The 15,709-nt window shown below is 36.0% G+C and overlaps 1 protein-coding gene and 1 long non-coding RNA gene across 2 annotated transcripts in view; one reads left to right on the forward strand and one right to left on the reverse strand.

Annotated features, from left to right (window-relative positions):
• NT5DC1 (5'-nucleotidase domain containing 1) overlaps window positions 1-15,709 on the forward strand; it is a 152,556-nt gene that overhangs the window by 58,724 nt on the left and 78,123 nt on the right. The window lies entirely within an intron of this gene.
• LOC118244122 (uncharacterized) overlaps window positions 1-15,709 on the reverse strand; it is a 38,552-nt gene that overhangs the window by 2,533 nt on the left and 20,310 nt on the right. The window contains exon 4 of the long non-coding RNA XR_004777462.2: window positions 721-3,698. This is a non-coding gene — a long non-coding RNA (uncharacterized LOC118244122). The remainder of the gene's footprint in view (window positions 1-720; window positions 3,699-15,709) is intronic.

A 15,709-nucleotide genomic window follows, 5' to 3' on the forward strand; every position in this document is an offset into this window, starting at 1 on the left:
GTTTTTGATCCTGCTACAAGGAATATATTCTTTGAGAGCTGCTTGTCTGCCTGATTTCTATTTAATGTAAGTCCATCCACAGTCAGGAGGAGCAGGTTTCCAAGGTGACAATAATTTCATTCGAATTGCAAGTCAGTTGCTAAACCTGAAGTGAAAATCGCTTGGTTGAAAATGTGGTTTAATGCGATAAAGAGGACTAAGTGGGAATGCCAGCTCTGCAGAATTGCTGCTCTGGAGGCAGCGACTGCATTCATTTCTGTGGCATTTTTGGCAATGACTTTGGGAGAGACTGAATTGCAGAACTTCTCCCAATTTCAAGGCTGTCACCATCTCTGCCAGGTAGAAAACAATCTGCCTATCAGGACAGAAATGTAAATAAATGTGCAGTGTAGAAGAAAAAAAAATGTTAAAAATGCTAAGGTTTCAAATGTGACACATGGAAGTGAGGAATGCTAGACTTCTGCTCCTGCACAACCTTTTTCACTTCCACCATGCATAGACATGATGGAAATACATGCTTATTTGCCAGAAGTCCCTACAGGATCTAGGCATGCATTGGCTGATGGTTGTTGCTACATAAGTACTGCAGATGTGGAATATGTGGGATAAAGCAGGGAAGTGAAGGAGGGAAAGAGCACTCATGAACCTGGTCAAGCAATACGGGAGTGCTGGTGTTGGTTTCAGACACATAGTTCATATGAAAATGGTAGAAAAGCTTACAACATCACTGAAGTCAATGGCAAAGCTCCTAAAGGCTTTCCTGTGCAGGATCAGATTCCAGACTTCCTCCACCCATCTCTTCACAGGTGATCGTTCATTTTGTGCTGTACTTTTTACCACCCTTCAGGCACAAAGGGCTTGAAATGCAAAAGGTCAGAACAGAGTGATGTAATATAAGTCAATAGGTTTTCTGTTTGTACATAAATTTAGAAGAAACACAAAGGCTCCAAGAAAAGGTGCATCCAGAATCAGTGGATATATCTGCCACAGCATCTCCCTACTTCAGGGAACTGGGGATCCTTGTAGTAGGTGGATAATAAAATACCAGTATTTCATAGGAATCTGATAAATGTTCATAAATATTTGTAAAACTCTCAGATGGTGAGAAGGTGGGTGGTAATACTGGCAGTCATAAGAAAGCCAACATTAATAGAGTTGTGTGTAAAGTATTTATGCAAGTATATAAAAGACATATAGAAATAGGGTGTTGAGCCTGGCATCTGAAAAGGTGAAAATGAAGCTGCGTGGTTATAAAGTAGAAGGAATACAACGCTGTATTTTTGGCACTTCAGTCTTAGTTGTTTGTTTCACTTAATGGATGCATGACTCTCTTGTTATGATAGATCTGACAATGAATATAACATTTCCTAACCAGTACTTACTGGCTTGGCCCTTTAACATGAATCTCCTTTAAATATCCCTTTAAATTCACAGTTTAGGACCACAGTATCTGCAGTCAAGAGTGTTAAGTGCTGCAGGACTGTTGAGAAAGACAGGAATTGACTGTCTGTCAGCTGTCAATGTCCTTAGAAGACTTGCTGCATCTGTGAGCTGGAATTCAAGTCTTAGTCAGTTCTGACTTTTTTTTTTTTTAGTTAAATGAAATTCCCTTTGCCTTTCACATGTCACTGCTGGGTAGTTAACTTGGCTGGCATGAGGACGAGATGAACCATAGTTCTTCTGCAACAGATCATTCCTTCTTTCCCTCACCCGTCTTATTTCCCCCGTCCTACTTTCCCATGTCTGTTTCCTTGCAGATTTCCACCCCAGTTCTCTTCAGGATTTGGTCATTTCTGGTGTTTTCTTCCTCTCCAGATTACCAAGGTAACTGAGCAGCTCACTGCTCTCAGCTATGCTTGTGGCATGATGCTGCTTCTCTGCTGCAGGAAGGAATGACAGGCGAGGTTCTGCTCATGCTGAGGAGGCTTAGACCAGGATGTGCTGAGTTTCTACACAGGAATAATGAATTAATCCAGCTGGCACAGAACTGCCGTGTGGGAATGGAAAAGGCACAGGAAAGATGGAATCTTTGGAGAATTTAGCTGCATAAATCCATAATGCAGTTTTCAGAAGTGTGTGTTTCAGATTGTCACTGAAACAAAGACGGAGCACTTCAACACCAGGAGACAACCTGTTCTGTTACATAATTTTAAGGACCTATACTAAAAAAGAAAAAGTAAGAGTTTCTTATTAATATGATTTTTAGGTTAATTCTTCTGACTGTTTGTGTGAGATTAGAACATTGTTATGTTCTTTGCATTCATGGCAGTGATTACACCATTTTGCTGAAATACTTAAAAATGTTTTAAAAAGGTAAAGAAATTGATCATGACATGACCATCTGGCCTGGAAAGTCCTGATTACCTGGTAAGTTTAGGATTCTGGAGTGGAAATGCCAACCCACCCTACCTGTAGGTATGATGCGTTAGCTAAATATTCATCCTTTTCATGCCTTTTTCACAGCAAATAAAGCCCCTGAAGGGCAGATTTTTTAAAAAAAAATCTTGTTTTAAAATCTTGTAATCTTGTTCTGATTGTAAGCCAACATTTGGATTGTTGACTTGAATTACTCATCATTGTAATACCTGTAATACTAGATAAAAGCTCCAAAATCAAAACATTGATACAAACTGACTTTGTTGCAGTAAATCCAATATACGACAAGTGTATTTTAGCAATCACAATTATATTACTTTTCTAATTTAGAATAAATTAAAGATAATTAAATCATGTTGATGTGTAGTCACATTTCTTGTTTTTCCTCAAGAATGCATAATACAAATTTCTGCAAATAAATTACAGGGCAGTATAAAATATTGCAATTGACTTCTGAGGTACTTTGTTACTAGATACCTTGCTTTTCTCTTTGTTAATGACATTAAATCATAAAACTGTATTCAGCTTTCAATTACATGAACATATTTAGTGCAGCTTGTGTTTTTTTTTCCCCAAATGAAATGTGAGTGCACATTATCCAGTTCTGCTCTAGTGAAACAAACAAAAACAATGTGTAGGATTTTAGTTGCTAAGGAAGAAGAACCTGAGGCCAAATGCTTAACTGAAATTGAGGTGTTGTAGAGGTGTCGTAGAGGTGTCGCTTCCTTTAGCTATTGAGTATGTAATTGTTACAGGAAACAGAGTTTTCTGTAAGCATTACGCAAGCAAAGGATTAAAGTGATATACCATAATCTGGGTCAAACTGGATGATTTAGGAGACAGATTATGAACAAAAATCTTATGATTGTTGTTCCTAATTTGAATTCATCTTTTAGGTAGCCACTGAAAACACTTACGATCTAGTAAGAGTAACTAGCTGTTAATACATGTGACATGAGTCTTATTTCAGGTTCTTATTAGAAGCTTTAGCCTTACAATAGGTACAGCCTAACAGACAGAATCATTTTTCTTTCGCTATGGGAAAAAAAGTCCTTTTCCCTAAAAGCATCTTAATGGGAAAGTTTCCATTTCTCCGTGGTTGTATTGCTGGTAGTACAGAGCTAATACCAGAAGCAAATTACACAGTGAAGAAGAAAGTAAGTTGACAAATATTTAGCCTATCCTACAAAAATCAAGTGCATACCTTAAGCAAGAAGCTAAGCAAGTTAAAATAAAAGTAAGGTCTCACAGTTTCTTCATGGTTGGTTGGTTGGTTAGGCAGGCAGGCAGGCAGGCAGGCAACCACTCTCTCACCTCCCTCCCTTTAAAAAATAAAATAAAATAAAATAAAATAAATACCTAAAGGGTGGCCTACTTTTCTGCTCCTCTAATCTACAGATGATGGGGAACAGCTGGGAAAGTTCACAGCTGGGACAACTGCAATTCTTCAGTCACTTTATAAGGGTCCTGGGTTATCTTCTATTATCAGTTGTAGTAGTTTTGCTTCCTTGAGGGATAAGGATTTAGGGTTCTTTGCATCAGTCATTCCTTAACTGGTTTGATATCAGAGTTGTCTTTTTCTGCTCCAGGGATATATCTGTAAAGGTTTTAGTCTTTCTAAGACAGATTTCCTTGACCTTCAGGCTTTGATGCAGTCTTCAGTTTGGATTATAAAATAGGCAAGAATACAAATAATTGCTAACGAAACATAGAGGTGAAAATGTGTCTAACCTGCTAGTATCTTTTCTGGTTATTGTTTTTTGTTTTGTTTATTTGTTTTTGGTTTTTTTTGCCCCTTAATAACTGCCTGAAAGTAAAGAACTCCAAAATGAAAATACTAATTTATTCTGAAAGCGATTTTTCTTTATTTGCTAAGGAAAATGTGACTTTCTGAACTTTCTGAATCCAGATAATTAAAATAACACATGTAATGTGTATATTTAATCCTGACGTGTGTTGTGCCTTATGTTAGCAAATAGTGTTTTCACTGTTGCATGCTTTTTCTACGGTTTTGTTTCAAGGTGGTTTAAAATTAAGAAAAAAACTTATCTGGTATGTAGGTGACTTTAAGGGTTTTTCTCATGGTGGCATTGAATGTGATAAGAAATTTAAACACCGTGTATTTTTAATTTAAAATAGTTCAATTATTTTTAGTGGTGAATTAGATTTATTTCTGGTTGTGTATGAGGTGATGTTCTAAAATCCAGGTCCTTGGCAGCACTAGATTGCAAGTGAGTGGAATAAATTTCCAGTAGTTAGTTTTTATAACTTTCAATACTGGTTGGTGTTTTTTGTTTGTTTTTTAACAAATTACTCTTCTTCCATTTAATACAAAAACTGATACTTGGATTTTCTTTTCAACAGACAGTTGTGCAAGTATCTAACATTTCCATATGAAGTAATAGTTTTAGAATGACATGGGTGTGTGGTGATTTGGGATTGTAGATTGCAAGAATTTCTTTTCACTGAACAAAAAAAACCTTAGGGACAATCAGTAGAATCAAGGGGGAGGAGGGATTGTTTAATTTTGAACTTGCGTTTTGCTGCTGGAACTCAGTGCAGTTAGTGAAGTCAGCAGTTGCTCTGTGGAATTGCGTAACTGTATAGGAATCCATATGGGATTATTGTAACAGTCCTAGCAGACCTGATGACTATGTAAGTTGCTGTAGGTTAGGACAAACTACATATATAGTTAGGCAATAGTGCACTTAATAACCTTGTTCTTATTAGAATGGGAAAACATCTTCCAGAAAATCTTGTTCACATAGCAGCTTAGTTTTAAAATGTAAGGATATAACTTTAACACAAAAGTACAATGATGCTCAGAATTAAATTTGAAATAGTATCTGTTCTCACTTGTCTTCCCTGAAATTGCTGCAAAGGAATATTGCACACACCACATATCTTGTACATTGTGCTTCATTTGGGGATTGATTTTTCAAGATCAAATTTGGAATTTCCTTCTTGTGGATTATACTGGATCCTGCATTGCCTAGCGTTAGGTATTTTCTAAGTTGCAGGTTAAAAATAAAAAAAAAAAACTTAAGTTTCTGATTTTTATGTTTTTTAAAAGGTCACTGAGTTTTACTAGGTGTTGATATTACAAAACTTAAGAGTTGTCTGTCTTATAATTCTAGAAAAATATTTTTTCTTGTAAACAGTAAATATACATATATGCAGAAATCATCATTGTTTTGAGATCCAAATCATGTTACATCACTCTCCTTGAGAGTCATCTAAATAATGCAAGTGGTGGAGTTTTGGTCCTATAGAAGTTTTCATTTAGGTTTGTTTGTTTTACTTTTTATATTGTGCAAAATCTTGAATTTTCCCACTGACAATGCATATTTAGAGTTTCTGATATGAAAGTCAGCAACAATGCTTTGAGTCTGTAAATAGCACAATAAGGACATATTTCCATGTTAACTGCAGTTTAAGGGTTTCATTTGGTCACAGCTACTTATGAGACAATTTATGAATTAATTGCCATCCTATGTACAGCGTAGTGCTGTAAGAATTCTTCCTGACATCCAAGTGGGTAGAAAGCCTTTCTGTAATTCATAAACCCACATTTTAAATATCTCATTGCTTTCTCAGTTGATGCTTGTAGTTTTGATGTTGGTTAACCCTTTGTTTATAGGTTCTTCCTCATATCTTGTTTTACAGACCCATATCTACCTTAAAACTAGCCATATTTCTATAATGGCTGCTGCCTAGAGTGTAAGTGATTCCCAAGGAAACTAGAACGAAGCAAAACAGTCCAACTGGTCATGTGTTCTGCGGATGCCAGAATCCTTCATTCTTCTCCTTTCTCCGAGACACTGCTCTTGCTTGAGTTCCCCCTCATCCCCCCGGCAGAAGGCAGGTAGAATCCAGATGGGGCACAGAAGCCCCGTGATATCAATCATATAAATGTGGGCTACTTGGGTATCTATTCCACTCAACAAAGATATCACAGAGTTATAGAATGGTTTGGGTTGGAAGGGGCCTTAAAGCCCAACCAGTTCCAACCCCCCTGCCATGGGCAGGGCCACCTCCCACCAGACCAGGTTGCCCAAAGTCCCGTCCAACCTGGTCTTGAACACCTCCAGGGATGGGGCATCCACAGCTTCTCTGGGCGGCCTGTGCCAGGGCCTCACCACACTCTCAGTAAAGAATTTCTTCCTTACATCTAATCTAAATCTACACTTTTGTAGTTTACAACTGTTACTCTTTGTCCTATCTCCACGTTCCCTGACAAAGAGTACCTCCCCAGCTTTTCTGTAGGCCCCATTTAGGCATTGGAAGGCCTAAAAATAAGGTCTTCCCAGAGCCTTCTCTTCTCCAGGCTGAAAAGCCCAATCTTCTCAATAGGAACACTGGTGTTGATCCTATGGTATATCAGTTTTGATTAGTAACTTTGAATACTACTAATATATAAATTGTATTTATTCTTTGTGCGCATATATGCAGCTTTCTATGTGTTGCCTCTGCTAGTACTTAACCATGCATAATTCATACCCCATTAGTTGTAAATGGTCTGTCCTAAGTCGGTATGCAAGTCGGTGCAAGACATGCCTTGCACAACAGCAGAAAAATAGATAGGGTTGTATCTTCAGCCTTGACTTGTACAGTCAAGATTCTCTAAGTAACAATTCAGAGACTTGCTGAGGATTCCCACTTCCTTGGCTTTCTCTTCACCTAAGCGGAACTGGTAACCATTGTACAAAGCCTTACTAGATTTTCACAGGAGGTCCATATGGTGGTTCTTCTGTAACTCACTGTTACTGTTTCACTCATTTAATTATGATACTGGTAAAAACACAACATGGGACAAAAATCTCTTTTTAATACAAAAGGAATGATCATTTTTCTATTTCCAAACAGGTTATTGGAATAAAATCTTAGGTCCACAATCTTTATTCAACTTTAGGTAACTAGTTCGACTAGATGATATTTCATTCTGATACTTGAATGTTTTCCAACGGACTAGCATCAACAGAGAATTTAGGTATTACACTGCATGTAATTTTGAGACTGTCTTTTTCTGAAGGTTCTTCTAGAAAACAGAGGAAAAATAATGCTTTATGGAAAATTATTAAAATAGGGATGTCTTTGTCCTATGCTTTATTCAGTAATTCATTTCAGGCAAGCTTTTATGGTTTGCAAAAATTAATAACATTTATAGCTGCTTTTTTTTTTCCTGAAGAAAAATATTACTTCTTGATGTTTTACAGTAACTTTATCCCAAGTTGACATTTATTTCTAACATCTTGGAAAGCCATGAAACAATTACCATATTGTTTTGTTAAACTTTTGAATTGTGATATATATTTTTGGTTTTGCATTCTCTTTGTTTCAGTGGAGAGAGAATCTTTTCTTTTACATGAAATTTAAAATGTCTTTTAAAAAAAAAAAAAAGATGCTTTAATGTGCTGTTCTGTGGAAAAGAGAAACGGGTGTTTTTCAACGGTGGAAGAATTTGTGGCCTCTTAGAAGATCTGGCTGCAATTTTGTCTTCATCTTCACTTTCTTACATATAACTGAGACTTGTTTCATCCATACACTTGAAGACTACAATCCCATTCACCATTCACCCATCAGATATAGTTCTCCATTATCTGTGTTCTGATTTCCTTCACAGTCATCTGTCTTCAGACAAGAACCAAGGTATAAATGCCAAGATCAATTATAACTTAGAAAAATATTTGATGTCCTTAGAGACTCCTAGATCTTCTTAAAACGATTAAACCAGGCTAAAGCCTGGGAGCAGGCTAAAGGTGCTTATTAAAGCTTTCTACTATCTAAACATGCAGACTAATTCTGAAAAGGTAAATAGAGCTGTGGGAGGACAGTGTTGCATTTAGGAATGAAAGAATGTACAGTGAGATAATGGATATCCAAAATGAGCAAAATAAAAGAAATGCACTCAGCTTTGCGTCAGCATTGAATTACATTTCAGCATTTTCAGCAATGAAATGATGGAAGTTAAAAGTTTGAGAGAGTGATAAGGCAAAATGTTTCCTACTGTCATATTTGCTTAAATAAAAAATCCTTCTTAAAAAGTTTAATACTTAGTGGAAATCTTTCCAGTCATTAAAAAATACCTGCCAAATGTACTTTGGGAACTTGCACTGATATTTATGTTGTTGTTTCATTATTACAGCTGCTGATGACGCTCTTGGGGGGTGCGGGAGTAAAAGCATATATTTAAAGCTCATTAGGAAAATCTTTGTAACGAATACTACTCTTAACATTCTGGACCTTAGTCCCATGGATATAGAGTGGCTCCTACTGCAGCCTATTAACTATTGATTAATGAAAATACTGAGCTGGCACTTGTAAGTATGATAAACCTTTAACAGGCAGATGGACAAAAGCTAGAAGAGCAAGCTTGTCATCTCAGGAGAAAGATCTGGGCATCTGTTGAGTCTGCTGAGCATCTACTAACTATGGCAACAAATACTTCCAGCCTGAGTGGCCCAGTGCCTGTTACCAGGCAGGCTTCCACAGAATACTTGGCACATTCAGAAAGTAACTCCATTAACATTCATAAGAAAACTAGGAATTTCAGTGAAAAAGCTCACAGAAATACACCGAGGTTAACAGGAAGAAAGAGAAGTGCTTGGAGCTTTGAAAATGAATTTGTCGAAGGTAAAGAGATTTAGAGTTAAGACTTCTTTCTTGTTCCCTTAGTTAAGTTCTCACATGGTATCAAAGTATTGTAAAACTAATTAGAAAAGACAGATGGAAGGTAGTAATGACATATGGTTCATATATGGTCAAACTGCTGCATATTTTTCTATATATTTGTGTTAAAAATATTGAAGCTATCTTGTTCTGAATGTATAGAAAAAATGAAGACATCAACACTTGGAGTGATTTTTCTGCTCTCCTAATCTCTAGCTTTGCTTCAAGTTAACCTTAAAACCATGTTCACTTAGCACGTTACAATTAGTCTTCAATGTATACCATTAGTTCTGATGCAGTTTCTTTATGCAATATATATTTCCTCACAGGTAATTAACAAAGAGAGACCAGACTGTCTAAATAGCTTTATATATCACTGTTGGATAAGATGGCCCCTAATGCAAGACCCTTGTGTTTTGTACACAAGAGAATGACACTAAAACTTCATGTAAAGGAACAAATCAAATTTTCACTGAATTCAGTCATTACCACATTTCACATTTGATATCTTTAACCATTTTTTCAAATTAGTCTGTGGAAATTCAGTCTTCCTGTATACTGATTTTATTTCATTTTTTGAGATGATCTTATGCCCTACTTCGCAGTGCTTTTAGTTGTATGCAGATGCCATGTTTCTATACAATTTTGGCATTTGATCACAATTCTACTATTATACTTGTCCTTGTCTTGACATATTTTCAGGTTGGCAAAGCAATCCTGTATGACGTTATTTAATTCTCCTATCTTTAAATATTCATCTTGACTTTCTAACAAAACACATTCTGAGTTTATGTAAACACAAAAAGAAAGCTTGTGTGTGTCACAAGATAAATTGAAGACTTTTGGGAAATTGCAAAGGAGTTTTACAAGCTCAGATATAATTAAATTCCTAAAAAGCTTCATTAGAATCAGTAACTGGATGAAAGTAAGAGATCTGTTTTACTACCTTTTATGTAGGCGTTTATGTTTAACAAATTCTAGAAAGAATTCTGAGAGAGACCATTTGAGCTTCAGCTAAAATTCAGTCAGCCTGTCCAATACATGAATCATTAGGGTAATCAAACGCCTTTATTTTGATTATACGAGCAAAATTCTACCATATGTATGGAGCAGGGTGGGAAAGAGAACATAAGGGGTACGTAATGACAATTGCCTGAGTATGGAGAAAAAAAAGGTTTCTTGCATGAAACTGATACTTCAGGCCATAGTTAGAGCTGATAGGCCATGTGCCTATAGCTGCAATATAGCTCTGACTATACAGAATTAGTGCATCTCAGCACAATGCCAGCCATATGTCTGATAAAGGGAGAAATTAAATTTATGGACCTAATTTTTTAATGACCAAATGGAAATTGTGCAATAGTACAGCTAAAATAATTTTAAGATGTATATATACATGATCTTTGAAATCATATATATATATATATATATATATATATGATCTTTGAAACAAACTTCCAGTTTGTTGGTAATCTATCAGAAATTAATCATATCTTGAAAACTATATGTGTCTTAAGGCTGAAGTTTGTAGAGCTGTTTAAGGGACTGGAAACCCATTTCGTGCTTATTTTTGTGAAAATTAGGTAACAAACTCTACTTGCTGACCTTGGAAAATTTAATATCTTCTAATTGCATCTAGTAATTGTTACATCAGTAGGCTTAACTCAATGATTTCTCATTTAAGAAGACTATCTGTAAACAGTGTAATTGGTATCTCTGAATTGACTGGACTGTTTTAAGACAGCACAGAAAAATCAAAGGGTATAGCTGTATTTTTAGTTTTGCAGAAAGCTTGTTCTGTGACTTCGAAATAACCACCTTTCATTTTTTCATTTCCCCTACAAAATTTAGATAATGTGTGTTTGTTTCAGAGGACTTTTCAAAGATGAATGAAAGAAAAGGCGATTTATCAAGTGTGAAATATTCATTTTTTCTTTTTAGTTGACTGCCTCCTGTTTCTTGGGTGAGGTAACGTAAGGTTGAGAATGAAGAGTTTTCATTTAACAATTTTAATTTGTCATGTCCATTTATTTTACGGTTCTAATATGTTTGTCATTAAATGCTTGTTTCAATGTATGATACCCATACGATACTACAAGAAGATGCATTTATAAATGTAGAGTCAGTCCATAGCTACCTAGTATCACTATAATTATGATTGGCATATGGAAAAACAGCAAAGTGAGATTTTGAAGTCCTAGGGGAGGAAATAACATCTGATTATTCACAGTTGTTGCATCATAGTGAGCTGATTTAAACTGGACATACTATATAACCATCTGGTGGCTATGTGCTGGGGTTTATAAATTTGATTTTTGGATGAAATTTTCCAGGTTTCCAAGTTCAGATTTAGATAAAGGCATCATTAATGAAGTAGATTTATTGAATGATAAATTTAAAATATTGTATTTGATATGAAATTTTAAAAATGTAACTACTCTAACAAATTCAAGTTCCAATATTTATTTTAATTATATGTTAATTTACTAATTATTAAATTTGTTTAGTAGCATGTATATGCAAAAAGCTCAAAGAAAAAACAAAGGGTCTTCAGTAAAAGTCAATGTGCTTAATTTCTCCAAATAAAAAAAAAATAAAAAAATGCATTTGATCAGATTTCAAGAGGAGGCTCATCTGTATTAAACCAGACCATTGCTCAAATCACTCTTTTTTGATTCTTTCTTGAAAAAATAAAAAATAAAAAAGCATAAATGTTTTATATGATTAGATTAACATGCTCCATAAAGAAAAGCATTAGCTTTTGATTCAGACACTTCTGTTACTGTCATCAGAATTGACAAATGTGTTATTTCCGTCTGAAAACCTGTGTAAATATACTAAGATACACTGGAAAAATATATGAAGAGCTTAGGAGATTTTTTTTATTTTTATTTTTTTCCCCAAGGCATTTCAGCCCAACTACAGTTAGGAATTTAGCTTTTTAAGTCTTTCGGGCAAACAGAAAACTAGCACAATGAGTATAGCCTCTTCTTTTTAGGCCCTGCATCATAAAATCTATTTCATAAAACTGTCTAGATTGCTTTTAAAACTAGCCAGGTTTCTAGCCTCCATTAACTCTTCTAGAAGGTACTTCCATCACCTCACTATTCTGATGGTTAAGAAAATTTCCAGCCTAAATCTGTTCATGGCAATCTTATAGCCTGTTGTTCTTACATGTTTTTAAGATTAAACAGGCCTTCTCCCTTGCAGGGGAGCCTAGTGACATGATGTATTTAACTATTCACATGATTCTTGCTCTTACAGTGTTTGGGGGTTTGTTTTCTGTTGCAAAGCTATCTGTTTTCATAGAATCATAGAATGTTTGGGGTTGGAAGGGATCTTTAAAAATCATCTAGTTCCAAACACCCTGGCATGGGCAGGGACACCTCCCACTAGATCAGGTCACTCAAATCCCCATCCAGCCAGACTTTGAACACTTCCAAAGACGAGACATCCACAACTTCTATGGGCATCCTGTGTTCCACTGTCTCACCACTCTCATCATAAAAACTTTTATCTTTATGTACAATCTAAATCTACCTTCTTTCAGTTTAAAACTGTCACTGTAGGCCGTGGTAAAATATCTTTCTCCATCTTTTTTCTAATTACCTTCTGTATATTGGAAGGCCTCTATAAGGTGTCCCCAGGGCCTTCTCTTCTTTGGGCTAAACAACCTTAACTCTCCTAACCTTTCTTCGTAGGAGAGGTGTTCAAGCCCTCTGATGATTCTCACAACCCTCCTCTGGACCTACTCTAACAGATCCATATCTCTTGTGTTGGGCATCCCAGACCGGGATGCAGTATCCCAGATGGGGTCTCTCTAAAGCAGAGTAGATGGGGAGAATCACCTGCTGGCTAGGTGATCCTTTGACCTGCTGTCCATGCTTCTTTTTATTCAGCCCAGGATGCAATTGGCTTTCAGTGCTGCAAGTGCACATTGCCAGTCCATACCCAATTATTAATCCACCAGTATCCCCAAGTCCTCCTCTGCAGGGCTGCTCTCGATCAATCCTTATCAACCCCTACCTTAGGGGTGAAATCACAAAGTTAAATAATCAACAAGATGAATGCCAAGACCTATCCATGAGGAAAACTATTGGAGTAACCTGTGTTCAGCCCAGAGTTTCCCCTTTTAACACAGTTCATTGGCATTTCATCTGAAACAGTAACTTTAGTCAGCACCTTTGGGCTCTTTTTCTAATCTTCCTTCTCTCTAGTTTACCTAATAATCTCCATCGTGACACCTTATCAAATGTTCTGCTGAAGTTCAGATAAAATCTAATCTCCCTGTGCAGTTCTTTTGTCTGGAAAATCAGCTATCCTATCAAAGGAGAAAAATCAGGCTAGTCTGACATGACCTACCTTTACTAAAGCCATGTTCCATTTTATTCTATTGTCTGTTTACCTCCAAGCTGTTACTTACTCTTTCCCTCAAATTTTATCTTAAGCTTAGCACAAAGCCTTAGGTGTGAGAAAAGGAAGAGTTTGAAGTCATTTTTTATTCTCTGGTGTGGGTACAAATCCTGTTATGATTTGAGCTTATTTTGTAGCCTTACCAAAGTAACATCTTCATTGAAAATCCTTTTTATTGGATCTGTTATTAGATGGCTGTTTTTCAGAGTTCTGAGATGAAAATAGACGTGTAAGTAGAATCAAGCTGTTTAAGCTTTGCTTGTGCATTGACTATGATTATAGGTATGTTCTTATCTCAGCAACTCTGACTTCCCTGAAGGTGTTCATTTAATTTGGGGATCACGATGATTTCTACTATGGTATTACTACTTCTTCCCTAGAGCATTTTTTTCCACTAGATGAAAAAGTTGTTGGTGTTTGCCTGAGTTACCATTTTTTCAAGGAGTGATTTGTTTTTTCATCTTGACAATTATTCCTTTTCCGAATTATTTTAGGCCCTCAGCTTTTCAGATGTAGTTATTTGTCTGCTTGGATGTGGAGACATTATGAAATAGGATTTCTCTTTCCTTGAGATTCAAGTTCCAATTAATATGTGAGCATTGGATATAGAGAAATTCAGGTGTCCCCTGTGGACATGTTGGTCTTCTTAGCAATTTTTTGCTGGAGAGGACTGTTATTTTGACATGCATCTCAAGGGAGCTCTTGAAAAGGTGTTTGAAAGTCTTCCCTCTCTGCTGAGTAGCTCATTTTAGAGGTAAAATAAATAGCTATGCACGTTAAATCAAAGCTTATTTTCAGTAACTGCATTATTACTTAAGTAAAAAGAAAAAGGCTGTGATATTAGTGACCGAACAACTTCCTCAAAACATTTTAACTAATATATGAACATACCGTTTTGAGTCATTAAAAGGTAATACTAAGAGACATTTTACAAATGAAATGTAAGAAAATATTGCAGTGGCATTACATCACTCAGTGAAAATTACAGAATTATTGTTATATAAGTTTTCCAGAAGGATGTGGAAAGGAAAAAAGATCAATTATCTGTAGACATATGCCTCATACAGTGGTTGTTGCTGTCCCATGACTGTATGGGCCTTTTTGCTGTCTAGATTTAGAAGTGCTTTTTGGAGTCCAACATGTTGACCCTCTTGCTTTAGAGGAAAGGAGAAATACAACTAATTATTGTCATTTTGGACCACGGTTGCTTTGTTTGCTCCTTCATTTTTTTTCCTCTGAATTATTTGGACCATGGTCCTAGCAACCTAGTTCAATAAACAAGGCAGTACAGTTACAAAGAATACCACAATTGAATATTTTCATTTGAAATCAAAACACCTCTCCATCAATCACACCTGGATGCATATATATATATTTTTGAAAAGGGTCTCCCAGTGACCTCCTATGTATATATTTCTTGTATAAAGTGGGAAGAAAGAGAATTATTTAGCTAGTTTATTCAAATGTTTAGCCAATGAGGTTTTGGAAAGTTGCTAATAAAGTAAAGGCCAATATTCTTTGCAAATATGAAAGGATGGTGTTATGTGTCCCATCAGGAATACTCTGCACTATTTGCTGAATGCAAAAGGGTTTGAGTGACAATCTGAGGTCACTGGGAGACCCTTTTCAAAAATAACCCTGTTGGCAGCTTCTTAAACCTGATCATGGAATGAAGGAGAAACTCGTGTTGTTACCCCTTGGATATTGATGCAATACCCTGATATTTAGGATTAGAATCAGCTAGGGATTAGAATCAGCTAGTGACCCTGTTTGTTTGTTTGTTTTTCAATTCAGCTTAGTTACAGAGTTTTTTGAGAAAAGTGAATGCAACTAAAAGGAATAAAACTACGTATCATTGTTTAGCTTAAGGCTTTATTTTGTCTCTGTGTCCTCTAGTACAGCTTGTATTCATAATAAGGCCTCTCATTTTCCCAAATTCTTGGTATTTCCAGAAGACAGTTGAGGTTTGAGGGTGTCTTTTCTACCTACATAGTCAAAATACACCTTTAACGAAAGAGAGGAAAAAGAGAATGGAAGGGAGAGATCATATTCAGACAGTCTTACGCCCTTAGTCATTTGGTGTTCATTAATCCAGTTCATTCTTGCCTGACCATTGTTTACTGTCTCCTGTTTTAGAGATGTTCGTGTTTAATTGGCATAGCTTAACAAATCTCATCTGTCCAGACTGACTGAATTTCATGTGGATGAACACTGGACATCAACAATTAGGCATCTGTTGTCTAGATTCCTT

The sequence above is a fragment of the Cygnus atratus genome, chromosome 3, assembly GCF_013377495.2.
Source record: "Cygnus atratus isolate AKBS03 ecotype Queensland, Australia chromosome 3, CAtr_DNAZoo_HiC_assembly, whole genome shotgun sequence".
NCBI lineage: Eukaryota > Metazoa > Chordata > Aves > Anseriformes > Anatidae > Cygnus > Cygnus atratus.